The sequence below is a fragment of the Colias croceus genome, chromosome 14 (genome assembly GCF_905220415.1).
Source record: "Colias croceus chromosome 14, ilColCroc2.1".
NCBI classification, from domain to species: Eukaryota; Metazoa; Arthropoda; class Insecta; order Lepidoptera; family Pieridae; genus Colias; species Colias croceus.
The window spans coordinates 3,841,410-3,860,334 of record NC_059550.1 but is presented as its reverse complement, the minus strand read 5'-3'; the positions used below and the strand labels follow the sequence as shown (position 1 = coordinate 3,860,334).

The window sequence follows — 18,925 nt, the reverse complement described above, 5'->3', positions numbered from 1 at the left end:
TTGAAGAGTTTTGTTCTTTTGCTTACATATAAATATAATTTTGAGTTGTCAGCGTGAAGGTTGATTAACTGCTTGCCCGTGAAGAAAATCCATCAGTGAAACAGATGTGACATAATCTAATACAAAACACAAGGGACATGGGTCCTCACTTTTACATTTTAAATGCATTATTTTATAAAATGTTACATAATTGCTCTATTTAAAGATGTTTTTTGGATGTATCGTCCACGTATATTTGAACGATTAATAATTATATCGCTTTTATTCAAATAAGAACATTTTAAAGTGAAACTTTTATTACATCGTCTCAAACTTTTTGGTCTGTGTAGCGCATGTCGCGTGTATCGCGGCTGCCGAGTAGGTATACCTACTCGGCACGCGACATGCGCTACACAAAGCAGTGTTCGGAACCGTTCGAACAGTTTCACTTTTACCGTGGTTTCATAAAACCACACAACATTTTTTTTGAGCATAGCTTCGCCTGATGGAAACTGAAACATGTAAAGTGGTCTACTATGGAACAAGCCTATCTTATAAATGTCTATTAACCTTCTCTTTAAAGAGATCCCATAATACTTTTCAAGAAAAACGGTAGCTGGAAAATTGCATTCCTTTCTGGAAAATAAGGCAAGGTATTTAGATATATAACATAGGCTTAAGAATATTTAGATATATAACACTTTAGCCAATACGATCCTTTATTAGCTAGTAGGTATATGAATGAATGAATGAAAGCTTTTATTGCAAGAAAATTGACATGTAACAATAATTATAGCTTCCTCTGGGTGCCTTTAGAAAAAGCCACCTCCAAAGTCATTCATGATTATTCTTCTTCAGGTCACTCCTCCTACAATTTCCTTTAAATCATCCTCCCGTCTAATTTTAGTCTCTCTTTATTCCTTTTTCCTTCCCTCGGATACCATTCCAGGACATCGTTAATCCACTTTCCTTGTTTGTTCCTCATATAGTGTCTTGTCCAACGGTATATATAGTAGGAATATACATAATGATTAATAGTGGTCTCCAAAGATTAGCTTGCATACGTAAAATGAATTCCCAATGAGATTTGGGCTGATTGCGAGACCAAACATCGTTACGTAATCTGAGTAATCAGTATATTTGTTTTGTACATATAGCAACTTCATTAGGATGTTTTCATAATTTTTTCGCAGCTAACTTTTGTTATTCTAAGAAAAGTTTTAGTAAGAAAACGGCCCTAAGAAACATGTGGATACGTAATTAGGTATTACTTGTACATTTTACGTGTATAATATAGTGTTAGTAGTGCAATACGTATTATTGAATTTACCACACAAATATGCTTTCTGTACTTAAAAAGTTAAATTTCAAAACAACAGATAACAGAGCATACAGACAAATTTACAGTGTTATTGCATACCTAAAAATACATATTATGCTCGTATAGAGTACACAAGTGTCGTGATGCCCAGACTAGCTACGTAAAATTTTAAATATTACAGTACGTGACTCGAGGTACAAAATATTCCTTAAACACGCCAGCTATGCACCAAATTATTTTGCTGTGTCTTTAAGTAAATATTTAACATATTGTTCATTATATTTTATATGTGTATTAAGCCTGGTTAATCCTGATGATGATTTCAAATGTATGAACAACAGATATTGGAATATATCTTATATAAATAGAAAAGTTTCAATAGTCGATATAGCTTTTTATATGTTACGAAATATTTAAATATTATTAAAATTTCTCCAATATTAATATGTATATTATAGGAGATCCACCATTTGTGCCATTATTAACTTAAGAGTTGTTAAATCATACAAATCAAATTATGCAGTAAATGCATGTGGCCCAAAATCAACATTATTAAATTTCTACGAAATACAAATAGGATTTACGCTATTTGAATTAAATTGAACACGCACGTGACATCTACGTAAATCATATTCAGAGAAAAGGCACATTGTTCAGCCATTTTTTTATCGTAACATTTTAAACGTTCTATAAATAAATAAAAATTCTATGCGTATTTTTATCATGGCAGACAATACCCACCGAAGGCATTTATCAGGATGTAAATGTACAATTCAATATAATGCCATTTTACACCGTTTTCCATATATCACGCTCCTTGAGTTTCATTGCGTGACAAAACAAGTCCTCCTTCAGAGTCGTTTCAGAGTTTATTCCAGGCAGCAAACATCCAAATAAATATACATAGTACAAAATATAAACATCAGTAACACTAAAAAAACAATAGATTTACCTTCGCATTAGCAATATTAGTAATATAATATAATTTTATTCGACTCAGATAATGAAATGTCTCCATCTTTTGTGAAACATGCTAACCACAACAAGACGAATGAGACTTTAATTTATTTCATAAACAATAAGGAATTTAGATAATCACCCAAAACAAAGCCAAGAAATAACTTTTGTTTTGAACTCCTTAATACGACGCGTTGTTTTAAACATTTCCTTATTATATGGTTTAGAAACTTTTCGTCCATCTGCACGATTCTCAATTTATAAGATTATTCTGTATCATCCTTTGTAAAAGGTTTCAAGTAATGCTTATAATTATTGTTGTACTGATCTGTTTTTCAGAAAAACGAACAATTTTATTTTGCCTCTTTACTTATAACGTGTGACATACACATATTTACACAATCTACTAATAGATATACCTTTTTTTTTTATAGTGGGGAAATCTTCCAAAGATACCCACTGCCCCCGGGGAAGGAGCCGTGGGTTATGTCGGATTCCTACCGACTAAAACCCCACTGTGTTCCGTCGAGCCGCTTTAATGATGGGGCCGCGGGTATTGGTTGGAATTCTTCCGCGACCACTAATAGATATACCTACTAATTGAGGCACATTTCGCTCATTTACCACACAAATACCTACCCACTTTTATCCATTCAAATGAGATTTGAGCTTTGTTCTATTTCAAACGCTATCAAGATTAAACAGTTCAGGCTCACAAGAGCACTAAGATGTGATGTAGGGCGGCGAGCACGAAACCAAACGACACATCACAAACAGTGTGACCAGATCAAACATTTGTTTGTTACAACAGTGTGGTGCGTTTGACGTGAACATATTATCTGGCGATGTTTAGGTAAAATAATAAAGCCAAATATCTAAGCCAAATACTTTGTCAAAGGAACGAATAAATTGTGTATGAATATTCGGTATTATTTCGTTGATCAAAAATGTAGCGGGCTAGGAAAATCTAATTTTGGGAGAACAGATTTATATATCCTAAAAGCTTATTTGCGATGTCGTCGTAGTACGTCATATCACTATTCATTGCATCGACTATTTTAATTGCAATATAACAAAATGGATTAATTGAAAAAGTCAAAGCGCATTAATCAAGATTTTATCCAATTCGAGACATTTGCAGATGCAGGCATCGTAAACACTTCTTACATGAATTTTAACAAAGTTCTTTATAATTCTGGTAAATACAGAATGAGCAATTTTATTTTCATCAGTTTTGCATTTTAAATTTTTTATTAACACGTTGTTTTATTCGAAGTTATTAAAAATATTATGAAAAACTCGTATCTTTCGAATAAAGCACAACCATATTTCATAATTTTCGTTATTGCTATTTACAAAATGCTTCATATTAAAGGAGACAGAGTGTGATTTTATATGAGACAATTTCACAGCCCTGAAAAGAAGGAGAATGATGTTTCAGCAATTTTGTTCACGTACATATAAGTACTCTCGTTGCATGCGTTTAACATGTGTTTGTTCAAGAAGCAATTTATTATTCCAATTCTCTAGCACATATTGCTAGAAATCTTAGAATATAATTGAACCGATTATCATAAAAGGAGGGTAGATCTTAATTTGTGTCTATTGATTTTGCACATATTAGAAGGTACACTAAGACACCCACAGCGTCCTTTTATATATAAATCGTTTTTATAGAAACAACGAATTCAAATCGGTTTCATAATAAGTTGCTCTATGTTCCAGATTGGAAAACTTTATCATGTTGGCTTTCGCAATCATAATAATATCATAAGCATACTTTACCGACATTTTATATTAGGAATTTAGTTTTTCAAACTGTGAACATTCATTTACAGATCTATACTATAAATTATAAAGCTGAAGAGTTTGTTTGTTTGTTTGAACGCGCTAATCTCGGGAACTACTGGTCCGATTTGAAAAATTCTTTCGGTGTTAGATAGCCCATTTATGGAGGAAGGTAGAGGCTATATATCATCACGCTAAGACCAATAAGAGCGAAGAAATGCGGGTGAAACCGCAGGGCGCAGCTAGTAATTATATAAAATTAGCCGCTATTTTACTTAGGTGTGAATAATGCAAGTCGCATTTAGCCTACAATTGCTTACGCAAAATGGATATTACATTTCGAATGTAATTCTAACAAAGGCAACGGAATCTTATATCTAGTCATTATTCTAGTTCTACGACCGTAAACGGATTTCTTTGACAAGCATCCGGTAGCTAGGAAATTCATTTACACTAACATTGGCCAGCCGAGTTGACCGAGCAATACGATCTCGATGTTTGAACAATATTGGATGGACTATTTGTTGAGATGATTCTTTAATATAATATTATGATGGAGCACTTATCACCTATTGTCTCAGCCTATAGAGGTGATGTATTGTTTGTTTTAATAATCTAGGTGCATTAGACGACTAGACGTAGGAATGTGAACTCGATTTAATATTTGCATTTTTTTTACTGCATTTGGTTTGCAGACCGTGCAATATTTAATTTACGATGTCTCTGTCAGTTCTACAAATTTAAATTAACATGTTTTATAATATTGAAGCATTTAAGTAGCGTTAGCTACTTTATTGTATTCTGTGGTTATACCTAGTTTATATAAAAGACCGATTATACTCGTGTTATTAACTCAATTTTGGTCAAGTCGTACTTATAAAATAAACTTCTGCACTGTTCCTCAGCCTAATAGCATGTTCACCAAGAGGTTCTTTTACTTCCTCGGACCCTATTTGTATAACAAAATTAATGATAGTCTTAGCATCTATGCCTTACCGTATTCTAAATGTAAATTAACCGTACGCTTCTTTCTATTAGGAAAAACTTATGACGAGACAGAACAACTTCTTGAGATACTGGCTTAAGTGTAAACGTGACTGATCTTGCTTAGATATCTATAATATAATATTTCAGACACACACACACACACTTACACAAACACACGCACACACATACACATACACACACACAAATATATATACATTCATAAGATACAGTTTCATTCGCCACACCCGCATTCTCTTATACACCTTAAATTTTACACATTTTTTTTTTTCTCTTACTCCCTATTGTAACCAATTTTAATTTATAATAATGAAGTACTTGCTAAGAGGCTTTTTGTGTATTTATATTAGAGGCAAGCTGTTTCTCCTAAACACAGGTTGCCCAGTAACCTAGCTAGGGAAACATTGGCTTGTATAAATAATTGTTTTGGTAGCCTTTTTATTTATATACTTTTACATGTATATTAATTGTATACCTATTGTAATAAATTGTAATTGTAATTATTGTATGTATGTATGTATGTTTAATAATAATAATAATAAAAAACTTTTATAAGACTGATAAATAAAGAGAATAAATAAAATAAAGAGAAACTTGGCACATGCTCATGAGATCTTCATAGCAGCTATATTATAACACAAAATATCTACTCACGGTTTTATTTATTCGTCGTAAAATCCACATCATGTAATTGACACATAATCCAAATAATTAACAACATTTCAAAGAAACCTCGAACGCAATCATTATGTTTGTAAAACGTGATCTGTCAATGTTTGCTTTCCTTTTCATTCCTAGACTGTGTGGTCTTGAAATTTAATAAATCAGGATTTTAAAATGTAGAAGACACAGGAGTGGATGAATTTTAATGAAAATTACCCGCTGCTTTCCGTTCCTCTATTATTAGTTTTAAGAAAAATGTGACTTACGAAGAACGAAATAAAAAAAAAACAATTTTTATTTTTATCTGCATTAAATTCTAAAAGCATTGCTCCAACTTTCGAAAAATGATTGCCAGTTAGTCCGCTCAGATATTTTTTAATATTTTCTTCAATTAAAGTAGTAATTGAAATATTTTTCAATCCCATTTATTGACCGATGAGATTGTGTGATTCGCGTTCATTTATTTGATTTCGCTTCTGACTGTGATCGATGGATATAATATCTCAGCTAATAGACTTTAGATTTGTTTAAGTTTTTTTTAATTTGAGAAAAGGATATTTGTTTTGTAACTATTGATCTTTTTGTAATTATTTCAGCTGAAATGAATTATTCTGAGTAGAAAGTCTTTCATCAGAAGAAACATCCACAAAATCTATGTATTTTAAATTATACTTGAAACAAATAAATATACAATTATTCTGTATCTGGCTCGAATCGAGACTCAAAGCATCTTCTTTACCATCTATTTTGATGTATCTTACCTATCCGGTATCCCTGTAGCTACACTTTGTTATACAGAAATACCTTCTACAGCACCAGCAGACGACAATTAAAAAGCGGTCATCGACCTCTGTACCACTAAACCACCAGCTGTCAATCTCAGTGGAATCCGCTGAGGCAGAAGCAAAAGTTGGAGTTTTTCATTTCCAATTTAGCCCTGAATCGCTCAGACGTCGTCAACATTCAAATTAATCGTATTACTTGCGAGAATCGAACTTCCCAAGTCTGATGACGAGTAAATATTAGATTTGATCGTACGTATTGAAATCGTGAAAAGACGCTGATTACTGAGTTTTCTCAAAGTTTAAGTTACTAATCTCAGTTGCTTGTTAAAGAGAGAAGTTTTGTGTATTTCGCTACGGGTCTAGAGGTTATTTTTTGGCAAAAAATAAGGGTAAACTTACGTCCCGATGTGAATAATAGTTTAGGTTCATTCTTAGGTACTTATAATATGTACCTACATCCATATACTTTCTAGTGCCAAGTGAAAGAATGTAAGAATAATTAAGCAAAATCAATTTTCGCCTAAATGTCTAACCCTCCTCTGCCACTTCATATAAGCCGTAAAATAGCTCGTAAAATATAATATTAGAATACAATATAATTCTTTATTACCCAACATTTTGTCGAGTAAATTGATTCCGATTTGCCTTTTGACTATAAAATCTTTGCCGAAATAGCGGAATTTGCCTAAATTGTACTGAACAACTAAAGTCCTAAAGACAATAAGCCCTTCTCGAAACTCCAGACATTATGTAGTTAGAAGACCGAAAGTCAACAAGTTTAGCTTAAGTCTGACGTCGATTATAAGCGTTTAAACAAATGATGTTTACAAAATATTAAAATTTTTGTTTATGTGATCGCTTGTACACCTGTCTTAAGAGTTCCGGATATATAATTAGACGGCGTATTCTTTGTTATCCAATATGGGCTATTTTAAGAAGTGACTGTAAATATTTGACTTAACTGAGCCACTGTCGATATAAGAGTATCTTAGTGAGTCTGAATTCAATACAGTTTGTCTTTCAAACGAACAAAACGTTGTTTTGAATACGCTTACATTATATTTGATACCAATTAACGGTATTATCATACGAATTATTCCAATAGGTACCTAATTGTGTGTTGCAAAAATGCCAGCCTGCTATTACAAAGCTTCATAAATTATCTATTTATTATTCATCCGCCCAATTTTTTTTTTCAAATAAGTATCAATTCATAATGAACATTTAAAGGATTTTGAAAATCGTTAATATGCATCATACCATTAAACATTCGAAAAGCATTGGCGTGATATTTGTTAATCCAGTCACACGTGAGCTTTGCAGTTTATTACAAAATCACAGTTAAATAACAGTAGCAGTTTAATTTTAAAGTACGGTATACTTGCCTGTCATAGTTCATTATAACACGAGCTTCGCAAGGAACATCTTTATAGCATTTCCAGCAAACTGGGTCAATTGTTTGGTCATCTTCTGAGAATTATGTCTCGGACGTAACTATACTCATAGCCATACTGTTTATGTGATTGACATAACATTTTAATTAGATATCCTTTGAAATAATCATCAATGCCGTGTATTTTAGTAGCGTGCTACTCCTAGAAGTGTTATGAAAACAAATATTATAATATTTCGAGTTCAAAATAAATACATTATTGAAGGTAACTGTAACAGAAATCGTGTAGAGGAGATTCGCTAGGGATTTGTTTCACAGAATTTTACACGGCGAAAATATTATAGGTAGCTTCCATACTGTTTGGACAAATAATTTATATAGGGCGTATTTTATTGAATTATGAGTTGTTAGAAAACAGAAAACGTCGAATTTTGCTAATTATGTAATAATCCTTTTATGTTTATGCTTACAGTGTAATTTCTGCTACTTTGTGGACTTGCACGAGTTTCTTGGCGGATAATTGAACAACGTAGATTCCGGTGATAGATATTAAATTATTATTATTTATATAAATTGTAACGCCAGAGAATTACGGAATTGATTCTAATACTTTATAAAAAATTTAAACTGAAAATTTATTAAACCAAACATGAGCATAATTTTTAGTTTTATGGCATTGAAATGCTTTATTAATTTTTCTATTATTTTTAAATTTATATTTATTTTTATTTGTTTCAAATAATTTAGAATATAAACAAGCTGGTGATAATATCAAGTAAGGAGCATAATTTTTAGTTTTATGGCATTGAAATACTTTATTAATTTTTTCTATTCTTTTTAAATTTATATTTATTTTTACTTAAAATAATTTAGAATATAAAGAAGCTGGTGATAATATCTAGTAATATAACCTTTTTGGAGATGTTTGTGTAACCAATTGATGCCTTTTGAGCTATTATTTTACACGGGAGATATAAAACTAATTAGCTCCTAGCTGGGTTTTTCCGCTTTCGGTTCGACAGGTAATACAATTTTCCCGTTTCTATGGAATGCTCTATATAGAGCAATATTGCTTTTATCTCTTTTATTTCAACCAACTTCAGTTGCGGACATTTTAGCGTAATTATTTTAAAAATCGCATTTTATTTTTTAAAGCCGTTATATTCTGGCGTTATTTGGGAAGTCTGGTGGATTTGTCCATCGGGTTTTAAATTATTTTAATTGTTGAAACCTAACCTGGACCTAACGTTTGCTGTCTCGAGTCGTAAACATCACTGTATTGTCAGTCCGCATTTAATCTTGTTTAAAAATAGTTCAAGTAATCCACTAAATAAAATTTGCCGCGAATAATAACGGTGCAGTTGTGAAGTGCAAACTACATCAACAATTTATGGCATATTTGCAGTGGAAATAAGTTGAAACTATCCGCAAAAGAGTGAGGTTAGTAAACCGGCACATTACACATATCTGTCAAATGTCAATACTAAACACGACATTTATTACGTCAATTTGACTTTTTGACTTTGACCCTTTGTCAAAACAACACCAGTGCTGCCATAGAATAAATTTAACTCTGATAAAGCGTCTCATTATACGATTACAACATGGAAGAACAATTTCAATTGTTATTTGATAAAATGAAAATTGAGATGCAAAACCAATCAGAAAAATTAACAGATACCATAACTACTACAATAATGAATAGAATAGATATTAAATTGGAACCTATTTTAGCGGAAAACAAAAGTTTGAAATTAAAAGTAGAACGACTTGAGAAAGAGATAGAGTATATGAAGAGGGAAAAAAGAAACAATAATATTGTAATTTTTGGTATAAAGGAGAGGAATAATTCCACTACAGAATTATTGCATACGGTAATAGATATGTTTCGAGATGATCTGGAAATAAACGTGAAACAATGTGACGTTAATAAAATATATCGCATTGGAAGATTTAATAAAGAAGGTGACAAAGCGAGGCCTATTTTAATTTCCTTTCTAAATAGCCTGAAGAAAAATGAAATCATGAAAAAGAAAAAATTACTTAAAAACAAACAAATTTATATTACTGAAGATTATCCCAGAGAAGTTTTAGAAATAAGAAAATCTTTACAACCTAAATTAATTGAAGAAAGAAACAAGGGAAATATAGCATACATAAATTACGATAAATTAGTTATCAAAGAAAACAAAACAAATAATGATAAGCGCAAAAGGGAAGTATCTATGTCACCCCAACCTAACAACCAACCAAAAAGACAACAAACGTTGGCATCATCTAAAGTAAACCGTATAAATGCTTTTGATATAATGCGTGGTCGATCCAACTCTCTTTCTAACTATCCTTCAGGAACAAACCAATAGCAACCAACCATCGGCAAACGGAATTCCACCAATAAAAAACAAACAGAGAATCAAACTAGCGCTAGCAATAACTCTCCCCCAAGCCGACTGGTCATCGTGGGGGATAATGACCACGACCCTCTAAGGATGAATTGTAACACCCAGAGTAAAACGAAAAATATCTATATAGCAACCTTGAATGTTAGATCACTAAGAACCCCAGAAAAATTATTAGAACTAGATACAGCATTATCTAAAAATAAGTGGGATATATTGGGTATCAGCGAAATGAGACGTCTTGGAGAAGGTATATTGGATAATGGACAGTATATTTTACATTATAAAGGCGAGACTCCGGGTATGTATGGAGTAGGTTTTCTAATTAAAAAGCACTTGGCAGACAAAATAGAAGAAATTAAAGGGATCTCAGAAAGAATAGCTGTCCTTAATATAAACATACCGACACAAAATAACAATACACCGTGGTCTATCATTCAAGTGTATGCCCCAACCGAATCTAACAAACCTGAAGGCATCGAAAAAGTCGAACTTTTCTATAAAGAATTACAAGAAACTTTTAATAAGTGCAAGAAAAACATCATTATAATGGGTGATTTTAACGGACAAATTGGAGTATGCAATAAAGGTGAAGAATACGTTATTGGGAAATATGGATATGGCAGAAGAAGTAGTAATGGCACAAAATTAGTGACTTTTTCGATGGAAAATAAATTAAGTATCCTGAATAGCTTTTTTAAGAAAAAACCTGTGAGAAAATGGACTTGGGTTTCTCCCAATGGCCTAAATAAGAATGAAATTGATTTCATTTTATCTAATAATCCGAAAGCTTTTAATGATGTTACTGTAATAAAAAATCTCAATTTTAACACAGACCACAGAATGGTTAGAGCCACTTTTAAAGTAGGGAATATAAATAAAAGCAGGAGATTCCATAACAAATATGCAGCTCCCACATACAATATAAAAAACACAGACACCTTTTTAGATAACCTTAAAATTTCTCTAACTAAAAATGTAAAAGAAAATATACCAACACAAGAAAAATACGACAAGTTATTAAATACACTCAAAACCGAAACTAGGAAAATAAACAAGTCAAAGAACATACTATCGATAGAAACCAAAAATTTGCTTTGCGAAAGGAAAGAATTGATAAGAGAGAATAAATCAAATACTAACAGACAAAAAATATCAGAAATCAGTAAAAAAATAAATGAACAGATAAGGAAAGATCGAAAACTAAGAAGAACAAGTACAATGAGAAAGTATATTGAAAGAACGGGAGGTATTAAAAAAGCCCTGAAGGAACTAGATCAAATCAAATCATGGATGCCAAATGTTACGACTAAAGACGGGATTTGCACTGCAAAAAGACCAGAAATAATCAAAATTGCTTCCGATTATTATAGAAACTTGTACCAAAACCATAATCCTAGTTCACAAGCATTCAGGATAAAACGGGATAGTGCTAATCAAGAAGTTACACCAGATATAATGAAGGAAGAGACAGCCAGGGCTATAAATTCATTAAAGCTCGAGAAAGCTACCGGCCCCGATCACATTACAAACGAAATTCTCAAAACTTCTAGCACAGTCATCACCCCACATCTAACAGATCTATTTAATGAAATCGTAAGAACCGAGTACATCCCACACGACTGGACCAAATCAACAATAATTCTCTTGCATAAAAAAGGGGACAAGGGGAATATTGGAAATTATAGACCGATAAGCCTTATTTCAAACATCTATAAAGTATTTTCAAAAATTATACTCTCTAGAATTACTATGACACTCGATGAGAACCAACCGAAGGAGCAGGCAGGTTTCCGAAGAAACTACTCGACGATGGATCATATTCATGTATTGAGACAAGTTATTCAAAAATATCAGGAATATAATAAAAATTATTATTTGGGATTCGTCGATTTCAACAAGGCTTTCGATTGTCTGCAACATGAATACATTTGGGAAGCTTTGGACATGCAGGGAGTACCTTCGAAATATATAAGACTGTTGGAAAATATTTACACAAAAAGTACTGCGCAAGTGAGACTGGAAACAACAGGAGAAGAGTTCCCAATAGAAAGAGGTGTTCGTCAAGGCGACCCGATTTCTCCAAAACTATTCTCCGCTGTCCTAGAGATGATTTTTAGGGGTCTGCAGTGGACAGAATTCGGCTTGAATATAAACGGCGAAAAACTAAATCACCTACGTTTTGCAGACGATCTGATCTTGTTCTCCGAGTGCCCAAGAGTTCTTGAACAAATGCTGCAGCAATTAAGTGTCGCTAGTGCTAAAGCCGGACTGTCAATGAACACATCTAAAACCAAAATTATGACAAATTCAACACAAACATATATAGTAAAAATAGACAATAATGAAATAGAGTATGTAAACGAATATGTGTATCTAGGGCAACTAATATCGCCATCAAATACCATGCAAAAAGAAATAGATAGAAGAGTAGCAAATACCTGGAGAAAGTACTGGTCCCTAAGTGAAGTCATGAAAAACAATCAAATGCCAATGGAATGTAAGAGAAGAGTATACAATACATGCATTTTACCATGTTTAACATATGGCTGCCAAACATGGGCACTGACTGATCGACAACTAAATAAATTAAATGTATGTCAAAACAAAATAGAAAGAAGCGTTATTGGTGTTCGGAGAATAGAAAGAATAAAATTGAATTTAATTAAAAGTAAAACTAAATTTAAAAATGTACAATCTGTATCTAAAATACTCAAATGGAGATGGACTGGACATATGTTGAGAGATAAGGAAGAAAAATGGACAAGAACTATAACGGAATGGTACCCCCGCGATGGTATACGAAAAAGGGGAAGACAGTTCAAGCGGTGGGAAGACGATATTAAAAAGATAGCTGGCCCGGAATGGATCAGAATAGCTAAAAATAGAGCTAAATGGAAATCCTTAGAGGAGGCCTTTGTCGGAAGACAAGCTGCCAAAGAAGAAACAAGTTTGCCGATTATATAGATTAACAGCTTATGAAATATAATTATATATATAATAGAGAAAATAGTTTAAATAAAATAATATACAATATATATATAGGATTAAATAAGGATTATTGTCAACGGCATTTAGTAGTATAAGATTTTTGTAGTAGTTTGTAATATTTTTGCAGTAATAAAGGCTTATTTTATTTTTATTTTTTATTTTATTAATTGTTGAAAAATCAAAAAAATGTCGTGAATAACGGTACCTACGTGAGATTTAAATCCCTTTCAATTCTTAACATTCTCAGAATAAACATAATAATTTAGGTTTATAGGAGAATAGAAATTAAAACAAACGTGAAAAAATGATGAGCGAAATATAAATAAATAAGTACCTACATAAACAATGAGTGAGCTAAAAAGCTTTATTGATTTAGTTTTAATAATTAGGTCGAATATTGGAATACCAAGTCTGGTACGAGGCTGGTTATACGTATAGATAGATATATTATGTGAGAACGTGTGGCTCCTTAAAATCCATCATCTTTATGACTTATTTCATTAAAACACATCACAGTCAGGTGACGAAAATGTTTGAAAAGCTATTCCAAGAACCATTCAAAGCTTTTCGGCATCTACGAATTACAATTTTTTATTCTAATTCAGTTTCAAAAATTTAATTCACAAATCATACACCAGAGATTTTCATGAATGCAGTAGAAATTAAAAAAAAAATCAAATTTTATTTTTGTAGGCAACAAAATTAAACATCACCGTCGTAAGCACTCTTCAACACAAAAATATTCTTGTAACCGAGACGGGAGCGAAGAAACTGTACAAAAGGGTCTAGACTTGAAGATTTTAACTTTTTATTCCATGAAATATTTAATTACCAAGTTTGAATTTTATTTGCAATTAACTTGGTAACTATAAAATAAATTCTGCAGTAAACAAAAAAAAAAAAACATGGATTAGTTACCTAAGTATATTATCTTCTCTTTAACGATCAAAACTATACAATAAAATATGATAAAACCTACCTACAGTACTCCAAAATTAATAATGCGCATGCAGGTCATCGCTAATTATCGTATTTCCAGAAACACCCGAATCATTGAATCGTAAGTGCCCTAAACAATGCACTTGCATCTTGCACCTTGTTGGGAAGAAATAGGAGTCAATTCAGAGTCATACACAATTGAAAACAATTCGGGCGATAGGTGACGGTAGCCTGTCAGTCAAAAAATTCAAAAATCCGTCAGTCGTCTTTATTGGTGGTGACCGCACGTATTATCTCTGTACGGAATTATATATAGAGCTGCTATTACATACCCTTCTTAGTTTTGTTTCAAAGTTCAATTTTCCGGTAAAATGATTATTTACATAGGTAGCAGATAGCAGTGGGGAAAGTGAAAATTAATAAGAGCATAATGAAAGTTCTGATCATTCTACGATATCAGAAATAGAGATAATCCCTGATTCTATAAATCCTTTGTACTGACGTTTTAATGATTAGATTTCACAATTTCAATGTAAACGTCACGTGTACGACATAGAGGTACTATTACCGTGCGTACGTCCACGTCGTACATAATAAAACCTACCTACATATAAAATTGCATATATGTACATAATTCTACGTATGTATTTATTTTGCACTCAGCGCCTATACGCTATTTGTATTACATATTAAGATAACACAAACACAAATTTTGGCGGGAAACGAAAAAAAAACAATCGGTGGACAGAAATCAAGGATTATAATGTTATGAACTACGGATAAAGCTGCGTAAATCAAGGCCCACTGTTGTGTACTTAGGTAAGTATTGCTATTTTAATCCGGTCAAATTTAAGCTTATAATTATTAAATATACATTTTCGTTATTATCTTCAAATAGGGTTACGTCAATATTTAATAAATTTTATACAATACATATAATATTACCTACCTACAATTTATACTTAAATTCACAATTGAATGAGAAGTATTTGCCTACCTACCTACTTTTTTACCGATTTTAAATTAACATCCATGTCCTCAGTCACAAATCACAATGCAATTCCATAAAAAGGTAGGTAGGTATGTGTAATCTGTACAAAGAGCCTTTTTACGATCTATTGTATATCACAAAATGAAGTCTTTATACCGTCAGTCATAAAACAGCGGATATATGTATATCATGGACATATGCCATATGGACAAGTTGAGTTCGTATGCTTACTTCCTACTCATACCCAAAACCGTAACCGTAAAATTCGTGATAAATTATTTAACATCAACCCGCTAGTATTTAATAAATTTGCAATAAACATTGAAAAAAATAGGCATTAGTATTCACTTTTGCCGTGATTGGTGTAAATAATTAAAAAAAAATTCATCTAAGTAACACAGGACAGAAAATATAAAATAAATTACAGGCTACCCCCAAACGCATATATTTTGCAATGTACCTACTTACCTTTGCTACTTACCTTTAAAAATGTAGTACTTTCCTATTGAAGCCCTCAACTATCGCAATGACTATCTAATTTCCATGTCTTTTTAATAACAACAAATATTATACGTACCGATACAATTTTTATTTAAGAAAACAATCGCCTAATATTAGTAGAAATCATAACACGAAGCGAAGCCGGTTGTTGTTCCTGGTGTAAGAATAGTTACAATAAGAAAACAAACCAATATTACTTACAGTTCAGGAAGTGTTCAATGTATTTTCGAATCGCTCGTCTTGACTTCAATATTGATTTGCCTTTCCGTCGTTGCACTCGGGAAATGACCGATCAAAACAATATAATTCACAGACGATCGAATTTCGATTGTTTCTAAACATCCATAACCAGTTTATAGTTCACTTCAATTAAAGTTTCATGAGTGAGCGTGAGCCAAAATCGGAAATACACAAATTAGAGCAATTCAAATGTCGCTTATGGTCCTAATTCTTTTTTTAAATTTAACACTGAAAACACTTATTTTTACGGCGAACTACAATATAGTAATAACTGAATAATTCTTAATTTAATAAGTAAGATTTACAATGTCGTGATTGCACGAAGTTCAGCAAAACTTTACGAAGTTATCGATGTTATTTACGCGGTGCTAGTACAGCGAGCTGCTTCACAATCACACGTCTACTATCAACGACGGCCGATCGCCGACTGGCGGGCAATGTTCACGCACTGAAAACGAAATCACCGCACAGCCTCTGGAGTTCTTCAGCGAGAGGTCATCAAACTTTTGAGGGATGAAGGCCTAAAAACAAGCTTTCCCACGCTTTAATTACGCGTATTTATTTTAGTGTTGGATTTTTTTACGTATTATTAGATTAATCACAGTACGTAATATAATTAAATAAAATAAATAAAAATCGTTTATTTAGTACTAAGTAATACTAATAATACAATATAATTGTTTGTCTATATTTATAGAATATAATAAGTAATAACGAATAACGTACAAATTGATTGTTCATTAGTTATTATAAAAATATGCAAAATTAACAACAATAACTTAAATAAGTAATTGTTTAGGTATAACAGTAAGCTGAAATTTGTTATTGTATTAATAAGTATGTATTTAATGAAACAATATAGCACTAGCATCTATTATCTTCAATAGATATTTATCTTAATAATTTTGAATGAAAGAAAATAAACGATTAAAATGATCAAATTCAAATTCTTGATCCCTTTAAATCTAGACTAAATCAATTAACAGTTTATATTTAATTACCTCCATCACAAAGACGCCGCGTGGGTGTGACCGCGACTTTCTTGCCTCAGTGACGTTTTGAATTAAATATAAGGCTAATATTAATATAACTTAATAAATAAACTCCAATAATATATAGATAGTGCCTAGATATTATACTTAGAGGGAGGTTTAGGAGGAAATCAACTTGACTCTACGTGTAGGTACCAATTGTTTTAATTTTTGTTTAAATAAGCTTGCTAAGTAAAATCATACCTAAACCCGAATGCTATTTAATACACGGAAAGGTCTGATAGATGGATACATAGATGCGAGTGAAAAGCGAAGAAATATATTTGAAAAATAATAAGCAGAATATCTCAATAGGTGTCCCGCTTCACTTCTATTTTTGTGTTTCATTTCTATCCCGTATAATGCAATAATTCGTTTTATTTCCGATAATAATAAGCTACTTATATAATTGATATGACTCTATAATTAAGCATGACTCTTCATGCTTAATTATATAAGTAACTTCTAAGAGGATTTCGTTAAGGATGAAATTCAAAAGGATTATTTCTTGTACTAGTAAGTAATAATAAATCTGAGATTTCTCACGCATCAGGAAATCGTAGACGATTCTGTCCTTTTGTACATTTATTCCTAGAATCACGAGTGGTTTGTAAAATTCCAACAAAATATCAATAAAAATACTTCTTAAATATTGGACACAATTTTCAATTGGGGATTGGGGGTTCTTTTCATGAATTTACCATCTATATTATATTCTGATACTCTGTGAATAGTTCCCGTATGTATTTTGGAGTGCTCCCTGTTCATAAATTATGATCATGTGTTAATATTTTTATAATATACCGTTAATAATTATCATGTTTAACCTTTTTGTGTAATGTGTGTTTTATATAAATAGGATGCATGTATGACAAAATTACAATTTAAAAATGAAGGTTCAACAATACAATCACCTTATTAGAACTTCATGACATCATGCACTCATCTTCTTAATATATATAAATCTCGTGTCACAATGTTTGTCTTCAATGGACTCCTAAACCACATAACCGATTATAATAAAATTCGCACACCATGTGCAGTTCGATCCAACTTGAGAGATAGGATAGTTTAAATTTCAAATAGTTTTAGAGAAAGCGGGCGAAGCCGCGGGCGGTAAGCTAGTAGTCTTATAAAAAGCTACAATTAAACTTGCGATAAATCAGTTTTAATCCATATTTAAACGAGATACTTAATAATAAATCAATAAATAGAGCTAATTCCGATATGTTATAAGTAACTTATTAATAGACAATATAATTATTCATGTTTATATTTGTGTTTGTATTAATTTGCTAGGCTATTTATATCATATTCAATACAATATTCTGTACCTACGACATTCAACATAATATAATATACTAGCTTTCCGCCCGCGGCTACGACAGCGATTTCAAAGAAAAACCGTTCCCGTTCCCTTGGGATTTCCGGGATAAAACCTAATCTATGTGTTAATCCAAGTTACCCTCTATATTTGTGCCAAATTTCATTGTAATCGGTTCAGCAGTATTTGCGTGAAAGAGTAACAAACACACACGTATACACATCCTCACAAACTTTCGCATTTATATTATTAGTAGGATGTGTGAATTAAGGTGGGAATAGGTTAAATCTAAATAAGATTAAAGTATAAAAAACGTTTCATAAATAGTTTCATAATAGACTGTATTTTTTCTACTATGATTATCTGTCAAAAGTAGCTTCATTAATTAATTGTAAAATTAAGATTGTCTATGATTGTCTACGGAAGATTACATAGTGATAATGTCAATTGTGTAATTTCTTAAAAATGGAGATTGTGTTCTTTTGTTACCGGTAAAGGAATAATACCTAAATTAAATTGAGATAATAACGAAGCTAGATTGCCTTTTTTACTAACACCATCCGGCATCCCAGCATATAGACGTTATTCGAATACGTCAATATTTCAATCAGCAAAAGG

General features: G+C 31.8%; 1 protein-coding gene across 1 annotated transcript in view; it reads right to left on the bottom strand.

Annotated features, from left to right (window-relative positions):
- LOC123697190 (G-protein coupled receptor moody-like) overlaps nucleotides 1-16,351 on the bottom strand; it is a 73,121-nt gene extending 56,770 nt beyond the window's left edge. Inside the window, exon 1 of the mRNA XM_045643612.1 lies at nucleotides 15,914-16,351. The gene's annotated coding sequence lies outside the window, so the exon portion shown is untranslated. The remainder of the gene's footprint in view (nucleotides 1-15,913) is intronic.
- Between the last annotated feature and the right edge of the window lie 2,574 nt (nucleotides 16,352-18,925).